The sequence below is a fragment of the Urocitellus parryii genome, chromosome 4 (assembly GCF_045843805.1).
Source record: "Urocitellus parryii isolate mUroPar1 chromosome 4, mUroPar1.hap1, whole genome shotgun sequence".
Taxonomy (NCBI): Eukaryota; Metazoa; Chordata; class Mammalia; order Rodentia; family Sciuridae; genus Urocitellus; species Urocitellus parryii.
Genome location: NC_135534.1, coordinates 194,136,111 through 194,157,939, shown reverse-complemented (window position 1 = coordinate 194,157,939; position 21,829 = coordinate 194,136,111). Strand labels below are relative to the sequence as shown.

The following is a 21,829-nucleotide window of genomic DNA, read 5'->3' as shown; positions in this document are numbered from 1 at the left end:
AACTTAGGTGATTTGCTGTGGCCTAGAAGGGAAAATTTCATTTGAAACCTAAGGTTTGCAATGGGTGCCTTGGGAAGTTGGTATTAGAAGTGGGTTCAAAAGATAAATCACACATCCAAAGATCAGTACACGGAGAAGCTTCTAGATTATGAGGTGATATAATGGAACTATTTTAGACTTAGGGATCAATAGGTCTTCAGAGGTGGATGGGCAACTGGAGATGTTACTAATTAGAATTCTTAAAGATTATAAGTACAGGGGCGCACACCTGTAACCCCAGATTCTCATGAGGCCGAGGCAAAATTGCAAGTTTAAGGTCAGCCTCAGCAACTTAGCAAGACTCTGTTTTAAAATAAAATATAACAAGGTCTGGGGATGCACCTCCGTGGTAGAGCCGCACTGGGCTCAATTGCCAGTATCACAAAGACAAAGAGGAGTCAACCTATCTTAGGAAAAGAGAGCAGATGCCAAGGCAGTGATGTGGGGTGAGAGATGCAGCCATTTTTGCATGAGTAAGGGCACCAGGGAAGATAAGTGAGATCCCTGTTGGGATTTCCCTACCATTTTATTAAAATGGCCTAGGGTAGTTGTTCAAAGGTTACAGCCCTTGAGGGGTTAGGTTCAGGAACCTGAATTTTTAACATGTGAAAGAGAGGCAGAGTATTGAAAACACACTGGGAAGGTCTTTCCCCATGGTTAGTCTCGGCCTGACATCAGTGCTTCTTGTCTTGCCCCTTTCCGCCACCTCCAGGCACATCTCTCACTATGTTACTTCATTCTACACTAGAGCCAAATGGAGCTGATTTTATATATATGGTTTTTCTGTTCCTTTGTTTGTTTTTGCAATGCGGGCGATGGATCCCAAGGTCTTGCACTTGCTAGGCAAGCACTCTACCACTGAGCTACACTCCCAGCCCTGGATGTAGTTCTTTGAACATGTTGCCCACCGAATGCCTCACGGCCTTAGCTTGGGTGTTGTCCTTTCTGCTTAGAGAGAATTGCTGTGCCGGCCCATGGAGCAGAGAAGTGGGCATATTTCCAGCTCCATCTCTTAGAGGAAGTCTTTCCCTTCTCTCCTGGAGAAGGGGCGATGCTCTTCCTGGCATCATTACTGATTTTTGTACCCACAGTTCTCATATTGTCTGAAATGCTTTACAGCACATATTGGCTCTAGAGTTTCTCTCTCCCAATAAGTAGAGGGAAAAATGCAGGGAATCTGTTGACTCAGCTCAGTACCCCCACACTAGGAGGGGAGGGATGGGGTCAGGAATGGGAATCCCTGCTCTGGATTAAGCTCTCTGAATGAAACCCAAGGAAAATCGATACACCAGTGTCCATGAAGTACCTTCATACCAGCTGGGGAAATAGAGACCAGGAGACCAATGCACTAGAAAGCTTCTAGATAAGAGAATGTATTATACAGTGAAATTATTTTAGACTCAAAGATCAACAGGTCTTCAGAGGAGGATGGGCAATTCATGATGTTACTAATTAGAATTCTTAGGATTGTAGGTGACAGAAACTCAACACAAAGAAGTTCAGGTATAAGGGAAAAATATACTGGTTCCCAAGTGGGAGTTTAGGCCCAGTTGGATCAAGGGGCAAAAAACCAATGTCATTGGGGTCCCACTACATGTCTTAGTTCTGCTTTCCTTAGCATCACACCATTGTCTCCAGCTGGGCTTCCTCCAGTCAGTGAGTCCTACAGAACAGGAATACCTCTTTCCTAGTCCCTCCAACTATGGTCATAGGTCATGTCACTGGGCCATCTTGATTCTCACTCCCATCCCTGTACCAACCAAACTCATCTCTGGATGAGTCACCATGGGAGCTTCAGGCAGGAATAGCTGCAACTTCAGTGCAGGCCTTGAGATGGGGAAGGCCAGGAAACATGGGGTGCTGGTGGATTGTAGGTGGGTGGCCCTCCTCTGCATCTCCTCAGGGTATTGCATACCAAGCCTTCCTTCTCCAGTGTGGAAAAGTGAGGCTCCTGAGGGAAAGGAGGATTTGCCCAAGTCTTAGGGTCAGGAAGTGGACAAGACTTCAAAGGGTGTCCTGAGGCCATGTTACCTCCAAAATATGAGTGGAGTCTGACCTTTAGGAGAGGATTAAGTTGTCTGCCTCTTCCCTCCTCAGCATTAGTTATCTTTCCTGAAATAATTAAGCTTCTCTCCTTTAGGGTAGAGATCCCAGAAGAACGAAACCTCAGAATGCAGAGGTGTGTGTGTGTGTGTGTGTGTGTGTGTGTGTAGATAGAAGGTCTCTCACTTTCTCTGTCTCATTAATACATACTGGGAAAATAAAAATAGAAAGAACCTTCATTCCCTGGAGATTAAGAGGAGATTCAAAATTCTGATGAGGTTGTCAGAGACCTTCATTGTATGAAGGCCGTAATGTGAAAACTGCAACTCCAGGGTTTGGTAGATGTCAGGCCAGCTCTTCTCTGTAGAATAGACGGGATAATCCCCACCTTCACCTGAGATTTAAGATCCCTTTCATTTCTCTATAGACTCCATTATGCCTGCAAAGAGAATTTTTTTTCTCATAGCCTCCCCTCTAAGAAACCCCATCTGGCATAAAAATCATCATAGCTTATATTTTAAAAACACTTTATATAGAGTTTTCGAAGCAAGTCTATGGCCAATGATCCATCCTCATAACAAAGCTGAACTATAGGTTCCCTCCAGAAGTAGAATGACTTCCAAGGTCTTACCACCAGGTGGCAAGAGAGAGGACCAGGACCATGTCTTCCATGTCACATTTCAGAGCTAGGGCCACTTAAGAGCTGGCTGAATGGAGAAGCAAGAACCACGGAAAGAAGGTTGATGGAAGTGGATTGGGCTTAAGCCTTGACTTGGTCATTGAATAGCTATGTAATCAACTTTGACTCCTTAGTCTGGCGTTCTTAGTATTTCAAAAAGGAACAACCATCCTTGAACTTATAGATTTTCTATAAAATCAAAGAATACAACTAGTGATAACTTGAGATTTTAAAAGTGCCATTTTTAAATGAGATATGACCATATCACTGATAGTTGTACGTAGTATATGTGATATTTGCAGCCACACATATTTAGAGGCATAACTGCACCAATTTTCTGTAATGCATCTATAACTGAATGTCATTCCCTTTCAGTTCCATCCATTTGGTAATGGAAACTTAAATTCTATTCAGTTTTGGTTTTCAAGCTCTAACCTCTTCCTGAATATTTACATCCAAGATCAAGTGTTCTGAGAGCCTCGGCAGACGCCTCTTAGCATCTAGCCTGAGGAGTCGTTTCCATGACATTCTGTTTAAGGTCATCAAGGGGCCTAACGTGTCCCTAAGGCATACGTGAATGGAGGATGTTGGGTGTTGGGCCATCACCTCTCAATCTGGTACTCACTGTTTCTTTTGGCCCTCACCCATCGATCTCTGTCTTTCCTGTTATATGTAAGGACCTCTCCATTCCCACCTGATTCACAGGTGTGTAGTCCCTGTTAGCATGTGCTATTTGGTACTCTTCATTCCATCATGCTATCATTTAAGGCTAGCTGGTTCTATCCATTGGGGAGCTTTCTCACATTTCTGAGGACATGAGAGATACCCAACAGCTTTTCCACCCACCCTAAGGATCCCAGGCAGGCTCTCTGAAGCCCTGTTGATTTAAATGTGCCTTGAAGGTATCTGCAGTCAGCTGTTTTCCTGCTTGGAAAGAGCTTTTGACTATGCCTGTCATTGACCAGATACTGTTGGGCAAGTAAGACACAGATGCCCTGCCCTCTCCAGCTCTCAGACCCGCCTGGTTTTCTACAGTCCTTCATCCCCTTTCAGCGTGCCTGCAATTAGCCTAATGGGAGTAGGGAATGGGATCCCTTTTAAGGAGACTCATTTACCTTATTTGACTTTCAATACTCCTCTCTCCCTGCAACTCAAATAGTCTTTACTTTCATGACTGAGCCTAATCCATCACATATTCTTTTGTTATTTTTAAATTATTATTATTTTACTTTCTATGTCAACTTTGACATCTGAAACACAAAATAAACAATCTGACTTCTTCGCTTGGTTTTCTGGTCCTGCTTTGGTATCCATCCCCTGGGACCACGTGTTCCCCTAGCATATAGTGGCTCAATTTGAGGAAGGTCCTAAGGTGTGTAGTGGGTAGAATAATACCCTCCCAAGGAGGGTCACATTCTAATTCTCATAAACTGTGAATGTTACATCACCTTACTTAATGACAAAAAGGGAACTTAAATTTGCATATAGAATTAAGGTTACTAATCAGCTGGCCTCGAAGGGGATTGTCTTGTATTATCAGTGTGCAACCTGTGTAATAACGGGGGTTCTTCATTGTGGAAGGGGAGAGGAGAAAAGTGCATCAGAGTGAGGGGATGTTGCTGGCTGTGAAGAGTGAGCAAGGGGCTTGCAAGCTAAGGTGTGTCTCTGGAGGGGTCTCTAGAAGCTGAAAAAAAAGGGGCACAAATTCACCCCTAGCTCCTCCAGAAAGGAACACAGCCTTCTTGACACTTATACTGTAGCCTTATTGAACCTCTACACCAGAGAAGTGCAAGATAACAAATTTGTATTGCTTTATGTTTGTAGTGATTTTTCATAATAGTAATTCAATACTAATGTGGGATGAAAGAATATGAGGAGGGAGGCTAATACATATGTATCACCAAAAGAGTTATTCTATCATTTTTATTTTCAGTTATTTCCAGGGAAATCTCACCTCTTGACCAGGGATGGAGGATGTCATAATGAATGAAGCATCAGAAAGGGATAGGAGCCCGAGTTTCCTTTCAGTACCCTAAATAGTGAAAAATGAAATGTTATAAATCTGACAAACATAATGATATCAGCAAGACACAGTTTTATTCTGTATAAGCATTCACAATTTTAATAAAGATAGAGGACAAAAACAAAGAAAACAGTGAGCACTTAATCATGGCATTGCCTAGAGGACACATCCACCTCCATGTCTAAGTAACTGCTGCTCCCTGAAGCATTTCACTCATCCTCTTCCTTTGGATGTCCTAGTTTTCTCTACATGGGAAGAAAGCCTCCGGATCAACCCAATGCAGACAATCCTGCTATCAAATCCATCCCCCTCAGCTCCTTTGAACTGCCAGTCCACAGCTCACCTACCCAACATTCTATTGTTGTGTAACAAATTACCACAAAACTCAGTGGCTTGGAACACCTGCTTTGTTCTGCTTGCAACTTCATGAGTCAGGAATTTGGGAAGGGTGCAGATGGTTTGCCTCTGATCCATGACAGATGGTTTATGTGGGTCTGGAGAATACATTTTCAAGAGGGACCTTTCACAGGTTCTGGTGCTAGAGGTGATAAAAACAGTCAGGTGATACAGGCTGTGCTGGCCTTAGCTGGAGCTGTTGACTAGAGTGTTTGGATGGGGCCTCTCCATTTCTCATGCATGCCAAGGAGGTTGGACTTGCAGAGGAACTGTCTCAAGATCAAGTGTTCTAAGAGCCCAGGCAGAAGCCTATTAGCATCTAGCCTGAAGAGTCATTTCCATTACATTCTGTTTAAAATCATTAAGGTCAGCCCAGAATCAGTGGGAGAAAAGTGCATTTCATTTGTCAGTGAGAAGAATTGCAAAGAATTTGTGGCTATCTTATGTACCCATTTACCTCTAGCACTGAGTCACAGATAAGGGCTGCCCAAATACAGAGGGACCGTGCAGATACTATGATACAGACCAGGACCTCTATCATTATACAAACTGGAAAACAAAAGGCTAGACATCACTCAAATTCATGCGGGGAGGTAGTGATGGAGTCTAGATGGACTCCTTCCTTCCAGTTGCACCTTTCAATGGTGATGGTCTTAGGTCCCAGAATCTATTCAAATATGTATTTAGCAACCCTCCTGTATCTAGCACTGTGACTGGAATAGGAGATAGAAAAATGAAAGCTCCATCTTGTTTATAAGCTACTCCGAAAGATGAGATTGACTTTAGCGGGGTCATGGTATGACCTTGACCAAGTCACTTTTTCTGTGTGTGAGAATGTACAAAAGGATTTGTGTGAGTATTAAGGAGGGAGGTGGTAGTGACGATGACAAACACCAAACACCTACTATGTGCTTACTGGCTTATATTCATGGCCACTTATTACTCTGCCCTCCTAAATTGGCATGATTATATCCAGTTGATGAAAAGTACTAAAATATCGGAGCATCCACACGTACTGTGTGGTAGGCACACATCTAAGCCCTTTATTATTTTAACCAGTTTAGTTCTCAGAGTAATTCTCTGAGCTAGATACTGTTGTGGCCTTCACTTTACATGTGAGAAAATGAAACTGGGAGGAAACGGGGGTCAGTGGAGGACCACAGCGGGTAGGAGGCTGGACAGGAGGGTGATGATAGACAGATTTGCATCCTCCCTGGATCCTAGGGAGGGATGCTGTCTTCTCAGAGCTGCCTCCAGTGTCATTTGCCAGGCTTTTCTCTGAATTCCAGACCAGTCTGAAATTAGCCCCACATTCCCCAATCCCTACAAATCACCACTCACATTCCTGCCTCCCGTGCTTCATCTCTTTGTTTCTCTTTTGACCTAAAAAGCCATCTGGCCTTCTAGATGCTAGGAAGGACCACAGGATCCATGATGGCCCAGAGATGCTGAGAATTCAACAACAGGAACAAAATGCTGCCTTTTTAAAGTGAAGATGAATAAAGATAAGAATTTTCATTTATTTTAGGTCAGGCTCCTCATGGCGCTGCTCAGAGGGAGGCAGGAATTGAAATCTGGTTCAGTAAGGGAGAGCAAGTCTGCTTTTCTTCGCTCCTTATCCTCTTTCCCTTTTAATGACTCTGTTGGGCTGTAATTAAAGGGAGCAATACTCAAGAGGTCAGGGAAGACAAGAAAGAAGAATTAGCAGAGTGAGAAATCACTTTGGAGCATTGCCCAGGCACTAGGACCCAGGGAGGCTGGACCCCATCTGCCTGGGTGACCAGCCCTCCTTGTGCCTCTGTGGGGTCTTGGCCCCCAGGCAGTGGTCCCTTCATTCCAGAAGTGAACTTTCAAGGCTGACATGTCCCGTCAGATTAGCAGCATGGGTGTGATGGATTTAGAGTATAACCAGGATGGATTTTGCCAGCATCCAAAATGGGAGGAATGATGTTCACATATTTGTCTTTTAAAAAAAGATAGGAGACAGGCATCTTTTGGGGGACTGTTTCAGACTGTTAAGTTGGGAAACTGTAATTGCCGGAGCATCCCCTCTCTGTTGTCCTCATCAGAGAGCCCTCCGGTCTATCAGGTCCACAGATCGAGAATCTCTGTGTGTTCCTTCTCCAGGACTGATACTAATGCTGTCCATAAATAAATAAATGAATGTTGTACATAATATCAGTCCAGTATTGCTGGTGAAGATACCTACAGAGAATGTTGGAGTGCTGATTATGTAGCAAGCCCTGGAATAAGTGCTTGAAACATATCATCACACTGAATCCTCACAGCCACCTTATAAAGGCAGGCATTATTAACTCCCAGGTTATCCATGAAGAACAGGCTCAAATAGCATGAGAAAGTTGCCCAAGTCCAACCAGTCAGATCAAGGCAGTGCAGCAATTCAAGCCAGGTCTATCGAACTCTAAAGCCCATCTCTTAACAACACATCAGATGACTGGTTTCAGAAGCTGAGTGTAGTTCTCCAATGATAAAGTGACTGTCCCCATGTCAGGGAGCAACCCTTCCACCCTCAATGTTCAGGATTCATTCTCCCTTCTTTGGACTCGGGAGATCCAGAGGAAGCTAAAAGAGCACGGTTTTGGAAAAGGGAAATTAGAAACAGGTAGAAATTGAGACCGCAGCTGATTCAGTGCTTGTACACAGGATTCAAATTTGGGAGCATGAAAAGAGAAGGGGCTATGCGTAGCATCTTTCCCTTGAGATTTCCAGCAGAGCCCTCTTCCCTTCAAGCCCGGCAGGAAGAGGGTCCAAGATTATTTTGTATGGCTTTCTCATAAAGCCTATGCACCCTTTTATGACATTAAATATTTTATTCTTCCCGTGACATTTGAAGGCCTGTCTATTTTCTCCCGTCATTTGATTTCCCTGGGACCTGGTCTTTCTGGGTCTGATGGTATTTCTGGTAAGCCGGGTTTATGGGGTAGAAGTCATTATCTGATAAAGTCAGGGAACAGCCCCCACCCTTCCAAAGTGATGGCTTTTAACCCTTTGATTCCTGGTGTGAGGAAAAGGAGCACGAAACTGAAGGCAGGAAATAGGGGCTACAGTGCTGGTCCCGCTGCCTGTTTGGCTGCAAACACTAAGTATTCAGGTAGGCGGCACCATCTACCTACTCACATCTTGGAACCTAGAAGTGGGAGCAGCCTGGGGAGGGGCCCAAGCATTGAACAGGTCCTTTCAGTTCTGGAATCCACGATCTCATGGCAAGTATTTGCTGAAGATGGTGATTCAAATGCTGGAAGGACCTGGTTCTAACATAGGAAGGGCAGCCTGGGGCAGAGGGCAGAGCTTACCTCATTGGTTGGTGGAAAAGCAAATGGACAGGAGGGGAGATCTCCATCCCTGTTCCTCTCTTTTGTGGGCATCTCTGGGCGGACCACTGACATTTGAATTGTACATTTCATGCATAGGCCTCAAACACCTTTCTGCTTTTGGAAAGGTGTCACCCCCTAATTTCAGGAAGTCATTCTAGTGCTTGAGAGGATAGTTTCTGGCTTCAGAGAAACCTGGTCAAAATGTCACTCTCTCACTCACTGGCCACATGACCTTAGAACAAGTTACTTAAGACCTCTGAGCCTCAGATTCCTGTTGAGTAAAATGGGATAACAATCCTTACCTGACAAAGCTGCTCTTAGGACTAATGGAGGTAATCCATACTCAATGGCCCATGCCTGGCCCTGCGCAGGCAGGAAATATGGTTGCTATTTATCATTATAATCTGGTATCTCCTGCAGGGATGGTGGTGATGGTGACAGTGACGAGAACTAAGATTGCTTAAGTGCTCGCTGTGTTCCAGAGCACCTAAGGTGGGCCCCATTATTATTATCCCAGTGGCAGGACCAGCACCCTTTTCTGGCCTACAATTTGTTGCTCCTCTCCCCAACACCAGGAAGCAACTGGTGAAAATCCATCACTTTGGAAGGGTGGGGGCCATCCTGTAACTTGAACAGGTAACAGCCTAACTGACTTCACTTAGGTCTGCACAGTTACTGAGATCTAGAGCAGGAAACATAGGTCTAACAGCCCAATCCTAGAACTGTTATCTTTAACCAGGGCAAATTATTCATGAATATCACTTGCGATGGTGGTCTAATACTGCATGGAGAGGAAGATGCCATTGGTTGCTTGTCTTCCTGGATATCTTGATTGCTTCCAAGCTCACGAATACACCCATTGCTCTGAGCATCTTCTCTGCTTTGAGTTATTTCTTTAGAATAGATTCCCCAAAGTCTGAAAGGACAAGTTTCTAGTGTTCCAGGATTTAGGTAAAAATGGGGGAGGAAATTTAAAAAGAGAAAAAAGAGAGAGAGAGAGCAAGCAAGGAAGCTGCACTTTTTTCCCAGTATTTTCTTGGTTTAGGGTGCTGCTTTTCCTTCAGGTTGCAGTTCAAGGACAGGCTAGGGTGTTTGGCCGCAAGGGTCCTTAAGCAGGGGAGTGATAAAATGAAAGTGGTACTTTAGGGAGTGGAGCCCAGTGAAGTGTGCAAGATGCGTGTGGGAGAGAGTCCAACTGCAGGGGCAGTGCAGAGAAGAGTCAATGAGGCAGTGGGCCTAGGTCTCCTTCAGGCTGGGGGAGGTCATGAGCTATTCTGGGCTGTGCTTGGTCTCTGCTGAGCTCTGTGAATTCTGAGGCACCAGAATGTTGATATTTGGACAACTTTTCCATAGCTCTGAAGTGAAAAACTGGAAAGATTGTATTCTTCTTAATTATAATAATAGAATTTTTATATTTATAAGGTATTTTCCCCATATGGTCTTTAGTTTTCTTTTATCTTTAGCTTTATTTCCCATCTGGTCTTTAGTTTCCTTTTATCTTAGGTTTTATTTATTTACTCTTTGTGGGTTTTTTTTTTTTTGTGTGTGTGTGTGTGAGTGTGTGTGTGCATGCGCGCAAATGTTCTCTGTACAATGAAACAAAGACAATGTGGCTGAGATGGGTATAAAGAGTTTCTTTAAAGTCCTTTTTCTCTACAGCTCACCCACTTTAGAGGTGATTATGCCATGGCTGGTCTGTATATAGCACTCCTATACATTTATCCCCTATGCATATGTAAATATAAATAAGAACTCATATATGAAAGCTTAAAATGCATGCATAAAAAGTATTTAGTTTGTTTCTTTGGGATACTTTTCCATGTCAGAACTACATGTATTTTTTTAATTGGTGCATATTGGTGCATATACAGAATGGTGAGTTTGTGGCATACTGGTATATGCATATAACATAACGTTTCTTTATACATGCTTTTCAAAGAGCATTTCCCTTTGTTCTCTTCCACTTTAAAGACAACTGTCTCTCTAGCTTCATTTTAACCATGTATAATTATTTTCCTTTTGTCAAAAATAAAGATGAACTGCTAGGGGCGCATGTGTCCAAGATGCAGGAGGTCCTGGGCTCAATCCCTAGCATCATAAATACAAATAAATAAATTAGATCAAATTGAGACCAAAGAGCATAAAAACTGGTTAGCTAGAAATGAAGTATCCTAAATTCCAGGCTAGAGCTCTCTTCTACCTATTATAGCATTTTTCTTTTATCTTAATCATTATTCTTTCATCTTTTGTCATTGGTTTGGGACTAAAAGGATGAGAATTGGCATCATCATCCTATTATCATCATTATTAATTGCAGGAATAAAGTCGTTTTCCCATATATTCTCCATTACCCCTGCCTCAAAAACTCTTCACCCATGAGCCCAGATATTTTTCAATCATTTCACTTGGAGGTAGCAAACACTGGAAAGGTTTCATCAGACACTTTGTAGCCTTTCTCCTGAGAAGATACTACCTGAGCAGAGTGACATGCATTTTTAGAGGGAGACAGGCTAGTTCATTAGAGCTAGGGTCTGGTGGAAGAGAGCAGTCTTGGCTATGGTACAGAGTTGGGTATAAGTCCCATCCCTCTCAAGGGGAAGCTGTGTGACACTGGACACATGGTTGAATGTATCTGAAACGCTCCTATCTTTTCCATAAACTGTGAATGATCCTTGTACCTTACAATGTTGTTGGCAGGGTGCAATGTGACCACCATGCATGAGCCTAAATTGGTTTCATAATCACCCTGCCCAAAGTCTCTTCCTTTGGATTAAGAAGGTGCTATGGTGAGTTAGGACACTTTCTGGCTTTTGTTTTGTTTATTTGTTTTCAGAAACTGTCTTCACCATCATGGAAAGGGAAGGATTCTTTTAGAAGCCCATGATCATGGGCAAAAATCTAGAATGAAGTGTTTTTCCACATAGCTTTACTTCAGTGCATCCTTAGCTAAGCTTGAACCCTTTCTACAATTTCAGAGTTGAACTTGTTTCTCCCTGAGGCTCTGTTCTTTTCACCAACCATCCATAAGTCAAAGCTGTACTTGCATCAATAGATCATAAGACCCTGAAGTCCAGCCTGCATTGGAGCCAATGAGACATGATGCCCCCAGCTACAGAGAACTGTAAACTGTAGGGAGAAGAAGTTCTCCATCTGGAAAAATTTCAGGCAGGAGTGGTGGAACCAACCTTTGTATTGTTTTAGTTTGGGTGCCTTGTTTAGGTAACAAAACATTTCAACTAAAAATCTTACCTCTTTGAATGATGAACTTTTTATATAAGCACATGCAAAAAATGTTTAGAAGACATAGAGAGGAAAGAACAATCATCACTCATACCACCTCCACTCACTACAACCAACATTTTGATATTTTCTCTAGGTGTTCTTCTATGTGATATACATATTGAGCAATTTTATTGTGAAATGCAATGTATATAGAAAAATGTGTTAAACATTATTTACAGTTTCATCAATACTAATTAAGCAATACCCATTAAAGCATCACCCAAATCAAGGATAGAATGTTGCCTGTGCTCCAGACCCCTCCCCAACACACCCACCTCGTCTCCATTTTCTCTTTTAACCCCTTTCTCCTCTAGAGGTAGCCACCATTCTGACCTTTATGCTGATCGTGTACCTTTTATCTTTTCAATATAGTTTTATCACCTATGGAGGCGTAGAGACATCCTTTTATCTTAATTCTGACTGTTGATGGTGGATCCTCCAGCATAGAGCACATCTCACCAACATATGTAAAACTAACCTTTGCCTTTCGTTGAAGGCAATATTGATTATCAGCCCATCTACAGTTTCATTTGCATTTTAAAATACTGGATCCAGAGCTCACCACTGAAGTACTGACTAGGTGTCCGACCCACTTCTGGGCTCTTAAGTTACAGAGACGAACTCTGCACTGACCAGCAAGAGCTCAGACCCGCTTACTCAGCCACCGGGTGGTTCTTAGGACCCTCTCACTGGACTCACCAGGTGCCTTCTTTCTGCACCCATGGGGCTACTTCTCCCTTCATGCAAATTCCCTCTGGTGTAAACTCTGGTTTGGGCTGCTGCTTCTCTTCTTTGAGTCTTTGGCACCAACACAAACATAATTTTCCCCCCTCCAGCTGGTCTAAAACCTTGCAGGCTTTTTTCTGAGGCTCTTTTTAAAAATGCTACATCTTGAGTTCATCCTGGGTAAGGGGAGAACCTTTGAGTCAAGGAATGAGGGAGAGAGAGAGAGAGAGAACAAATGTCTTGAGTGACTTTTAAATGCAACTTTAGATCTCTGAATATTCATAGCACTTCAGCAAAATGGTCTTGCCATCCGCATTTTGAGTGTAGAGCCTGTCTCAGGAAGGACAATGACCTGCCCACAGTCCCTCAGATAAGAACAGCAGTGTCATTGCCAGGACTCCAATCCAAGGACCCCAGGGCCTACTGTAGGAAGTTGACAGAGACTTTGGTTGCGCTAGTTCTGGATCTGGACTCCCACACAGACTCCTGCTGCGGCAGCTGATGACATTGGTCAATGATACATCAGTGTTCTCATTTGTACAGCTGCACCTCAGCATGGGGTGGCCAGATTTCAGTGTGATTGTGGCCAGCACTTATTACTCAGTAAATAGTATCTAGAACACAGAATTAGAGAGACTCGTGGAGAGGCCTTCAAGGGCTGTGCCTGGGTGGGGCGCCTTGCCATTGGCTCGAGTTGATGCTTGATTCTCAGTGCCTATGACTTTCCTTCCACCCACCTCCATTCCTGGAACGCTGGTCTTGGGGAGTCTCATCCTTTCCAATTCCCTGAGAGCCCAACATATATGGCAACTTTCTCCATTTAGGGATAGAGATCTTTTTTTTTCTACTTTCTTTTAAATTGCTCTCTGCGACAAAAAAAAAAAAAAAATATGCAAACCATCCAAAATTACACTCAACATAAGCTGAATAAATATATACCCACAGAAGCATATGTTCAATGGCTGCTGCTCTATGCTTTTCAAAGCCAACTAGCTTATAAAATCATTTCTCACTAAGAGTCCCGGCGATCAATGAGAAGGTGCAGCATGAGGATGCAGCCTGGAGCTGCAAATTGAGTTTTTAGTTACAAAGGACAGGAAAGGGAAACCTGCCAGGAAACCCCAGCAGGACTACAGGGTACCATATCCCCAGCCCCAGTGCAGGCCTGGTGTGACCACAGGACAAGCAGTTCACTACCAGGTGCAGTAGTGGCTAAGGACAGTCCTATGGAGTCGGGCTGTCTGGATTCAAATCTTGCCCCTGCCACTAATTTTGTCTTATTGGACAGATTGCTTTAAATATCTATGGTTGCTTTCTCTCTTCTGCCCCCACCCCGTGCCTCCCCCCCCCCAAATATATATATGTATGTATGCATATGTATGTGTGTATAAAGTTTATCATTTCTATTGAAATATACATTTGGTGATCTTCCCTGTTTTCCTAGCATATATGTCCTAAAATCCTTGGACTTCCCAGAGTCTTTTTGTATGTCATGATGACTGGTGACTGACAGCCCCTAAGTAGCTTCATGGAGGGTGCAAGTCAGAAAGAAGACCAAGGTAGAATTAGAGAATTAGGACTTTTAGCCTCACCTCCCATCCTCTGGAGAGGGTACAGGGACTGAAGGTTCAGTGGATCTCCAATGGCCAATGATTTAATCAATATTGCCTATGTAATGAAGCCTCCATAAAGCTTAAAAAAAAAAAAAGGGCTTGGTGTAGGGATTTGAGGGATAGTTGACAATATGGAGGTTCCTGGAGGGGACAGACCTGGGGACTTAGCAGCTCCATGTCCCTTCCCACATACCTTGTGTGTATCTTTCACTTGGCACTCAGCAGTACATCCTTTCTATAAGCCAGTGGACGTGTTCCCCTGAGTTTTGAGAGCTACTCTTGCAGATTAATCAGTCTGACCTAGGTGCATGAGAACCTCCATTTCTAGCCAGTCGGTCAGAACACAGGTAAAATAACCCAGGGCTTGCAGTTGACCTCCGAAGTGGCGTCAGTCTTGTGGCACTCTGCCTTCAACCTGTGTGATCTGGTGCTATCTCAAAGTGGTGTCTGAATTGAACAAAATTAAAGACACCCCACTGGTATCCTAAGAAGAATCCACCAGAGAGTGGATGGCCAGTGGAAAGAAAGCTCCACATACTTCCAGGTGACCAGAGGTCCCAGAAGTGTTCTATGTTAATTGAGCTGTGAGAGAGTATGGAAGAAGCAGTGGAGATTTTTTCCTGACTCACACTACCTTACATGATTGTTTGATGAGGAGGTTTGGCTGAGGGGTTAAGAAAAGAGACGTGGGGTCAGTGACTTGCTGACTCTAACACCTCATGCCTGTGTGACCTTGGAAACCTTAATGAACTTCACTGGGCTTCAGAGTCCCCATCTGTTAAGTGGTCACAACAATGACATTTACCACCTCGGGTGGCCACGAGGAAAGAACGAGTTAATGCCCATCCAGTGCTTAGAATTCCTTCCTCATACGTGCTCAGTGTCAGTCACGCTAAGTCATTTTCTCAAAGTGGCCCCTTGCACACAGGTCTGTCTCCTGCATTCCTTGCCCAGATCGCCTTGGCTCTCTGCCACTCGCATAGACAGAATAGTACACAGGTCTCTGAAATTTTTAAAGACTCCAAACACCGAGAGTGTGAACCTCAAGAGAGTTCTCCACGCCTCAGTTTCCCACCGTGAGTGGTTAAAGAAGTGGCATCTTTCTCTAAATAGTTGGGAAGACTGAGTAAAGTCATGTGTGCTAGTAATGTGTGCCCAGTGCCCCATAGAAGCCATTCCCTACCAGCACCCTTAAACTGCAAGCTTCCCCAGTTTGGCTTGAAGGTGGTCAGAGCCCGTGCCTTGGCAGCAGAAAGGGCTTCTTCAGTGGAAAGGCCTTTGGCCCAGCTCTGGAGTGGTGCAGACTGAGCTGAGCCTCAGCTCCACCCCCCAGGTCTCACCATGTGACCTTGAAAAGACCTAAGTACATCTCTGTACTTAGGGACCTCCTCTTTCAAACAGGTTCTAGATCTCTGTCTTGCAGTCACCTGAGATGTAGAAGTCCTTTACGAGCATAAATACCCTTGTGAAAGTCAGCACAGTGTGGCTCCTTAAGTTACCAAAACGGTCAGTACGTCGGTTTCCTTCTCTGTAAAATGAGTAGGATAGCCCTACCTGTACCGCCAGGCCGCTGTTCACATTATGAGTTAATATTCAAAATATTTAAAACACTGCCTGGCACACAGTAAGCACTATTAAGTGTTAGCTATTATTCTTATTAATGAGCTATACAAAGGCTATTTATTATCATCGCCAGACAGCTATTGAATAGACATTTTTTAGGACTCCTGGCAGATTTTCTTGGGAAAGCATTTCTGGCCTCCCCTCCCTCAGCCCTTGGCTCTATTTCTGCCGTATAAAACATCCAGAGCTGGAAGAACGTGCTTATTCCCAGGGCCCCCATCTGACTAGACACTTCTTAAGGACAAGGGCTGCGGCTTCATGAGGCCCCGGGGGACAGTCAACGGAACAGGCATTTGATGAACTAAATACCCTCTCATTGCAGAGCCTAAGAGAGCTCCGGATGGAGAGGTAGCTCGGGCACTCACCAGAAGGCTGACTGGGGATTTGAGGGGCCAGCTGTGGCCAAGTTCTCACCCATCTCCCTATCCCTGGAACCACTCTGCTTCACGGTTCCCAGCTCAAGTGTGCTGATGGCCCAACATCCTTGGAGTCACTGTCAGCCTCCTGCAGAGAACCCTGGAGGCCAGCCTGGAAAGACCCTTAGAGACCAGCTGCATTTTCCTCATTGGACAGTCAGAAAGATTGAGAACCAGAGAATAGGGCTGTGCCCAGTGCAGCCAGGCTAATGCCCTGAGGCTCCTCTAACGACAGGGGCAGGCAGTGACCTATTCCGAAAACCAACCACCATAACCAACAGCTGTGTGCACAATTCCACATCCAGGGACAGGCTGCCATCCCAGCACTCTTCTTGATCATAAGTTGATTGAACCATGACATACCTGTCTCTGTGGTTTACCCAGTCCACCAGTTGGTCTGGCTTCTCCTTGAAATTCAGAACCGTCGAGGCTTCTACTTTTTTAAAAGTTTTAAATAATGAGTACACATAACAGAGAATTTTACCATGTAGCCGTTTTCATGAAAATTAAATCACTTAATGTCTGTGTTCTTGTGACTGACTTTTCGCTTAGCATCACGTCTTCAAGATTTCATACACTGTGTAGCATGTGTCAAATTTTATTTTTTTAAAGACTTTATATATCCCATTGTATGTACATGCCACATTTTAAAAAAACCCATTCATCCATCCATTCATTAGTACTTGGACCACTTCTACCTTTTGGCTATTATGAATAATTGCCATTTGATCAAACGATATACAACTGTCTCTTCAAGACTTTGCTTGTATTTATTTTGGATATGTAACCTGAAGTGGGACTGCTGGATCATATGATCATTTTATTTTTAAATTTTTTGAGAAACCTTCATACTTTTTTTATATAGCACCATTTTATTACCCTACGAACAGTGCACAGGGTCCTAATTCTCCAAATCCTTCCCAACATGTCTTATTATTTAGTTTTTTGGTGGTAGCTATCCTAATGGGTGGAAGGTCTATCTCATTATGGATCTGGTTTGTGATTTCCTAGTGCTTGAGAAGTGGATCATCTTTTCATGTTCTGTTGGCCATTTTTATAGCTTCTTTGGAGAAATGTATATCCAAGTCTTTGGTCCATTTTTTTTTTTTAAATTCAGGTTTTTGGGTTTTTGTTTTTCAGCAAAATCCTTGATCATCATCCACCTTGACCCATGACCCATGTACCTCTTAGGGATCACCTAGTCCCTCCTGTTGTTGATTCTTTTTTGGGGTCGGAAGCTACCACATTTTCACCTGCTCTCCAATCACCATGAACTGAGGAATAAGGAGAAGGCATTTCTATCTCAGAGACGCAGTTTCCACTTCTGCAGAAAGTGGATACTAGAGCAAGTTTGCAATCATGGTGGTCTTTTAGAAAGGGAGTGTTAGGGGGCTGGGATTGTGACTCAGCGATAGAGCGCTCGCCTAGCACGGGCGGGACCTGGGTTCAATCCTCAGCACCACATAAAAATAAGGGCATTGTGTTGTGTCCATCTACACCTAAAGAATAAATGTTTAAAAAAAAAAAAAGGAAAGGAGTGTTAGGGTAACATGCAGTGTAGTGCCGGTACGCCTTTCCCTTGTCCTCCTTCAGTGCGGGTGTACTGAGTGCTGCACAGATGGCTGGCATGCGGGGAGAATGGCCGGTTGGTATTTCACTGGAACTCAAGCCAAAACGAAGCAATGCAACCAGACATTTTGCTACATTCCAAAAAAATATTTACCAAGATCAAATATTAAGAGTGATAATCATCGTAATAACAACATTTGTTAACAGTTGGGATTTTGCTGCGTGCCAGGCACATGCTAGGGACATTAAATACCTTTTTTTCCCCCTCATAGCAACTGTGTAGGTCTAATTAGGGTCATTTTACATCAAGAAAATTGAGGCTCAAAAATGTTATTGAAAGGACTAGCTGGCATTCCATGCATGTAAGTGGCAGCCCCAGGTGGGATTCAAGCCCAGTCCTGCCTGACCAACAAGCCGCCCTTGACTTGCACGTCATCCTGGGATGAAGAGAGGAAGCTGTGTGTATCACAAACCTTCTCAAATAACCATGTACTCGAGGAGAGACAGGCTGTGAGCACAAGTCCTCCCAGGTAGTGTGCGGGAGGAGGAAGAAGGACACTTTCTGACCAGTCAGTGCAGCAAAAGGAAGCTCGCCCTGGGACTGAGAGTGTGGCTTGGTGGCAGAGCACTTGCTTATGTATGCATGAGGTCCTGGGCTGGATCCCCAGCACTGCATGCATGCACACACGCGCGCGCGCGCACGCACACACACACACACACACACACACTGAAAAGGAAATTGCATATGAGGATTTCTTTTCCCCCACGATAGCCCTGAATCTTTCCTGTAACCCCAGGAGGCAGTTATTTATCAAGTCCATTTTAAAATGGAGCAATCAGAACCAGAAAGGTGCATGACTTTCCCACAGTCTCATAGCTAGGAAGTGGTGACATCTGGCCTAGACTTCATTTCATTTCTGTCTCCTCAGCATTCTTCTGCTTTGGGAAATCAGGAAGAGATCCACAGAGGGGGACATGTAGGATTCTAATTTAGGGAGACTGGGGAGGTCTGACTGAGGGCAGAGCATGGACAAAAGGGCTGAGGTTGGATGGTGTGGAGGATAAGCGCTATTTGGAGATACCTAAGGGGTTTCCAGGTGGAGGTGGAGGTAGAGACCAGGCGGCCTGATGGTTGGAGCCAGAGCAGGCTCTGCCTTCTCCACGCTGAGGTCTGGTGCCCCCTGGTGGTGGCTGCAGCTGCTGTCCTACATTGCCCAGGACTATTGATCCCTGTAGTCTTTATTGCCTGCCCACCCAGTCCCTCCCTCCCTGTCAGCGCCGAAGCCCAGCACAAATTGAACGGCAGCTGAATTGGCATGCGTTGATTAAAACTCCCAGTAATTATGGACTCTTACTGGCCTGGTTGTCCAAATCAATGCCGGCATTAATAGCTGGACTAGCGGGCCTTGTTGACAGATTGAGGCTGAGCGAGGAGGGGCAGGGAGCTGGGGACTGGAGGGCCCTTCCCTCTCACTCACATTCCAGGCAGCACACTAGAGGTCCCCTGGGATGAGGAGAACCAAGCCCATTCAGTCTGTTATGAAAGCAATGGTTCATACTTGAAGAATTCAGCAACCCTTGCTTAGCTTATGTCATTTTCAATAGCCCTGACTGTAAAATGGATAGATCTTAGAGGTGTCCCTGAGTTTTGTGGGGATTTAAGGAGATGGTCTGTGGGCAAATACCAACCCATGGTAGGTGCTCAGTAAATATCTATTTTATTTCCTTCATTTGCTGCTTTTCCTACGTCATCTTCTTTCCAAGATGCTGTTTCTGATCTGTATACCCAAGTAGGTTACAAATAACCTCTCTGTTCCTAATGCTTCCAGGGTCCCTCATAATCCATCAGAGGGTTTTTCTGAAAATATCTCAGAATCATAATGTGGCACTCACCAGCCTAAATAACAGTGACACCACAGACAGGCAATCTTCGTGTGGATCAGAGGAAGGGAGCGAACATGTGCAATCAGGGGATCTTCTGTGGTGGGCTGCATCTGCCTCTCACTTGCTGTGTGATCTCTGGCAAGTCAGCTGCTCTCTCTGAGCTTTGGCTTCTCATCTGCAAAGTGGTCAGGTGGATACCGGTCATATCTTAGAATTGCTGAGAAGAACAAACACACTGCTACATGTTGCTGATCTTTTCTGTTTATGTGGACCCCTTGTATTTCTCCCAGAATGTGTTTCCCGTCTGAAGAAAGTAATGAGACAACAACAGGTACCTGTTGGGAGTACCCGTCATGCTCAGCTTTCTATCGGGACATGTGATCTTGGCTGGTCCTCTAATAAGCCAAGTGGGGAGAGAGTTGCTTTCTCCAAGGTATCAGTGTGCAAACTGAGACTCAGAGCCACAAGGGCACACATGGAACAAGTGGCCAGACCTTATTCCAGCTATGGGTGTCCTATGTGATGGACAGTGTGCTCAGCCTTTCACACGCAATAGGCCTCACTGTTATGTTGTCTCGTTTAATCTTTACCACCATCTTCAGAGGCACTATACCTTCGAAGTACACTGAGATTATGCTGCTTCTAAGTCTCAAAGTGAAGGAACTCAAAGAAATTGAATCTTAGCTGAGCCCTTGGAGGACAACAAGTTTTTTCCCATAGGTCAACAGGGTCAGAAGCATCCTTATGAAATCTTAAAACATGTTCAGTCAATTCCAAGGGAATTCTCCATTTTTTTCTCAAATACTTTAGAGCTGGTTCTCCCCCTTTTCATAGTTCATAGTTGGCTTGAACAAAAATCAAGCACTGCAACTTTTCCAACTTCCTGTTGTCTAATGTCTTCAGTTAATAGTGGTGGAAACAGACTCAGAGGGTTCCATGTGCTATCCTGAAGACACCTGGCCAGTTAGACAACAAGTCCAAGCAGAACTGGAACTCGGCTCTCTGAGAGCTCTTCACAGCACTTATCTAGGGACAGCTGGGAACTGACATACTATCTTCAGCACCCCAGTTGCCTGCCACATCCACTGTGAGAGTGGTTTCCTCATTTCTTTGCCTTCTAGATGAAGAAACTGAGGTTCAGAGTAGCCATGTGACTAGTTCAAGGTCAGTATGAGGCTTGGTCCCAGCTAGAACTCTTTCCATGACTGCACCCTGCCTCTGGGGGTTGCAAAAAGGAAAAAAGATGCCACACTGAGGTCCCCTGGGACCCAGAAAGGACAGAATTCCTCCTCTGGCACCACAAAGAAATCCCTCAGCCTGACTTACCTTTTGATTCACTCCAGCCCCAGGAGGAGGTTTCTGATTTGGAAGTTGTTGTTTTCCCTTCTCCTGCTTGGAGCAGCCAGCCCACCTTCTAGACCTGGGGGTGGGGTGGCAGAACAGCTCATTACAAATTTTGCACTCGGAGCAATTTGCATTCCATAATTAATGAACATTAAAATGCATAATTATAAACAGAAACAAATGGCTTGGTGATGATGAAGAACTGGGCCTGGAAACAGCAAGAGTGGGTGCCAGGGATAGAGGAGGAGGCTGAGGGGAGCAGGGTGGGGCCAGATGGGGGTGGAACAGCTGGGAGCACACCCTGGCCCCCCCTCCTCTTTCTCCACACTAGAACTGCCAGGACTTCAGACTTAGTCCCAGAGTCTTCCCGTGTATCCTCTGAAATGGAGCAGAACTGGGCTCTAATGCTCTGGATCCCAGTTGACCTGGATTAGACCTGGCTGTCTCACCTACCTACTGAAAAGCCTCCCGGCCAAGGAGCGGCCTTCCAGTGGATGGGGTCCTTGTTAGACAGACCCACCCTCTTTCTCTTGCCCACTCTCAGTCTCCCAGAGCCTGCCTCCCCGGGCTCCGTTTATGAGCTCTGAGAAAATGCTTAGAGATAATTGAATTCAGTAACTTCTGTAATCTCTTCCAAGTAGCAAATCAAATCACTTCATTCCTGTGCCTACAGCCCTCCAAAGCCCTCCAGTTGCACTTAGAGTAAACTCTAGATGCCTTCCTGGGGCTGGAGCCGTGGGTCAGCAGCTTTTTTGTATAAAGGACTATATAGTAAACATTTCAGGCTTTGCAAGTCACATGGGTCTTTTTTTTGGTCTCGTGTTGTTTCCTTTTTTAAAAAATGTAAAAATCATTCT

At 44.5% G+C, this 21,829-nt stretch overlaps 1 protein-coding gene across 3 annotated transcripts in view; it reads left to right on the top strand.

The window, feature by feature from the left end:
* The window catches only part of Astn2 (astrotactin 2), an 833,116-nt gene that overhangs the window by 486,948 nt on the left and 324,339 nt on the right, over positions 1-21,829 (top strand). The window lies entirely within an intron of this gene.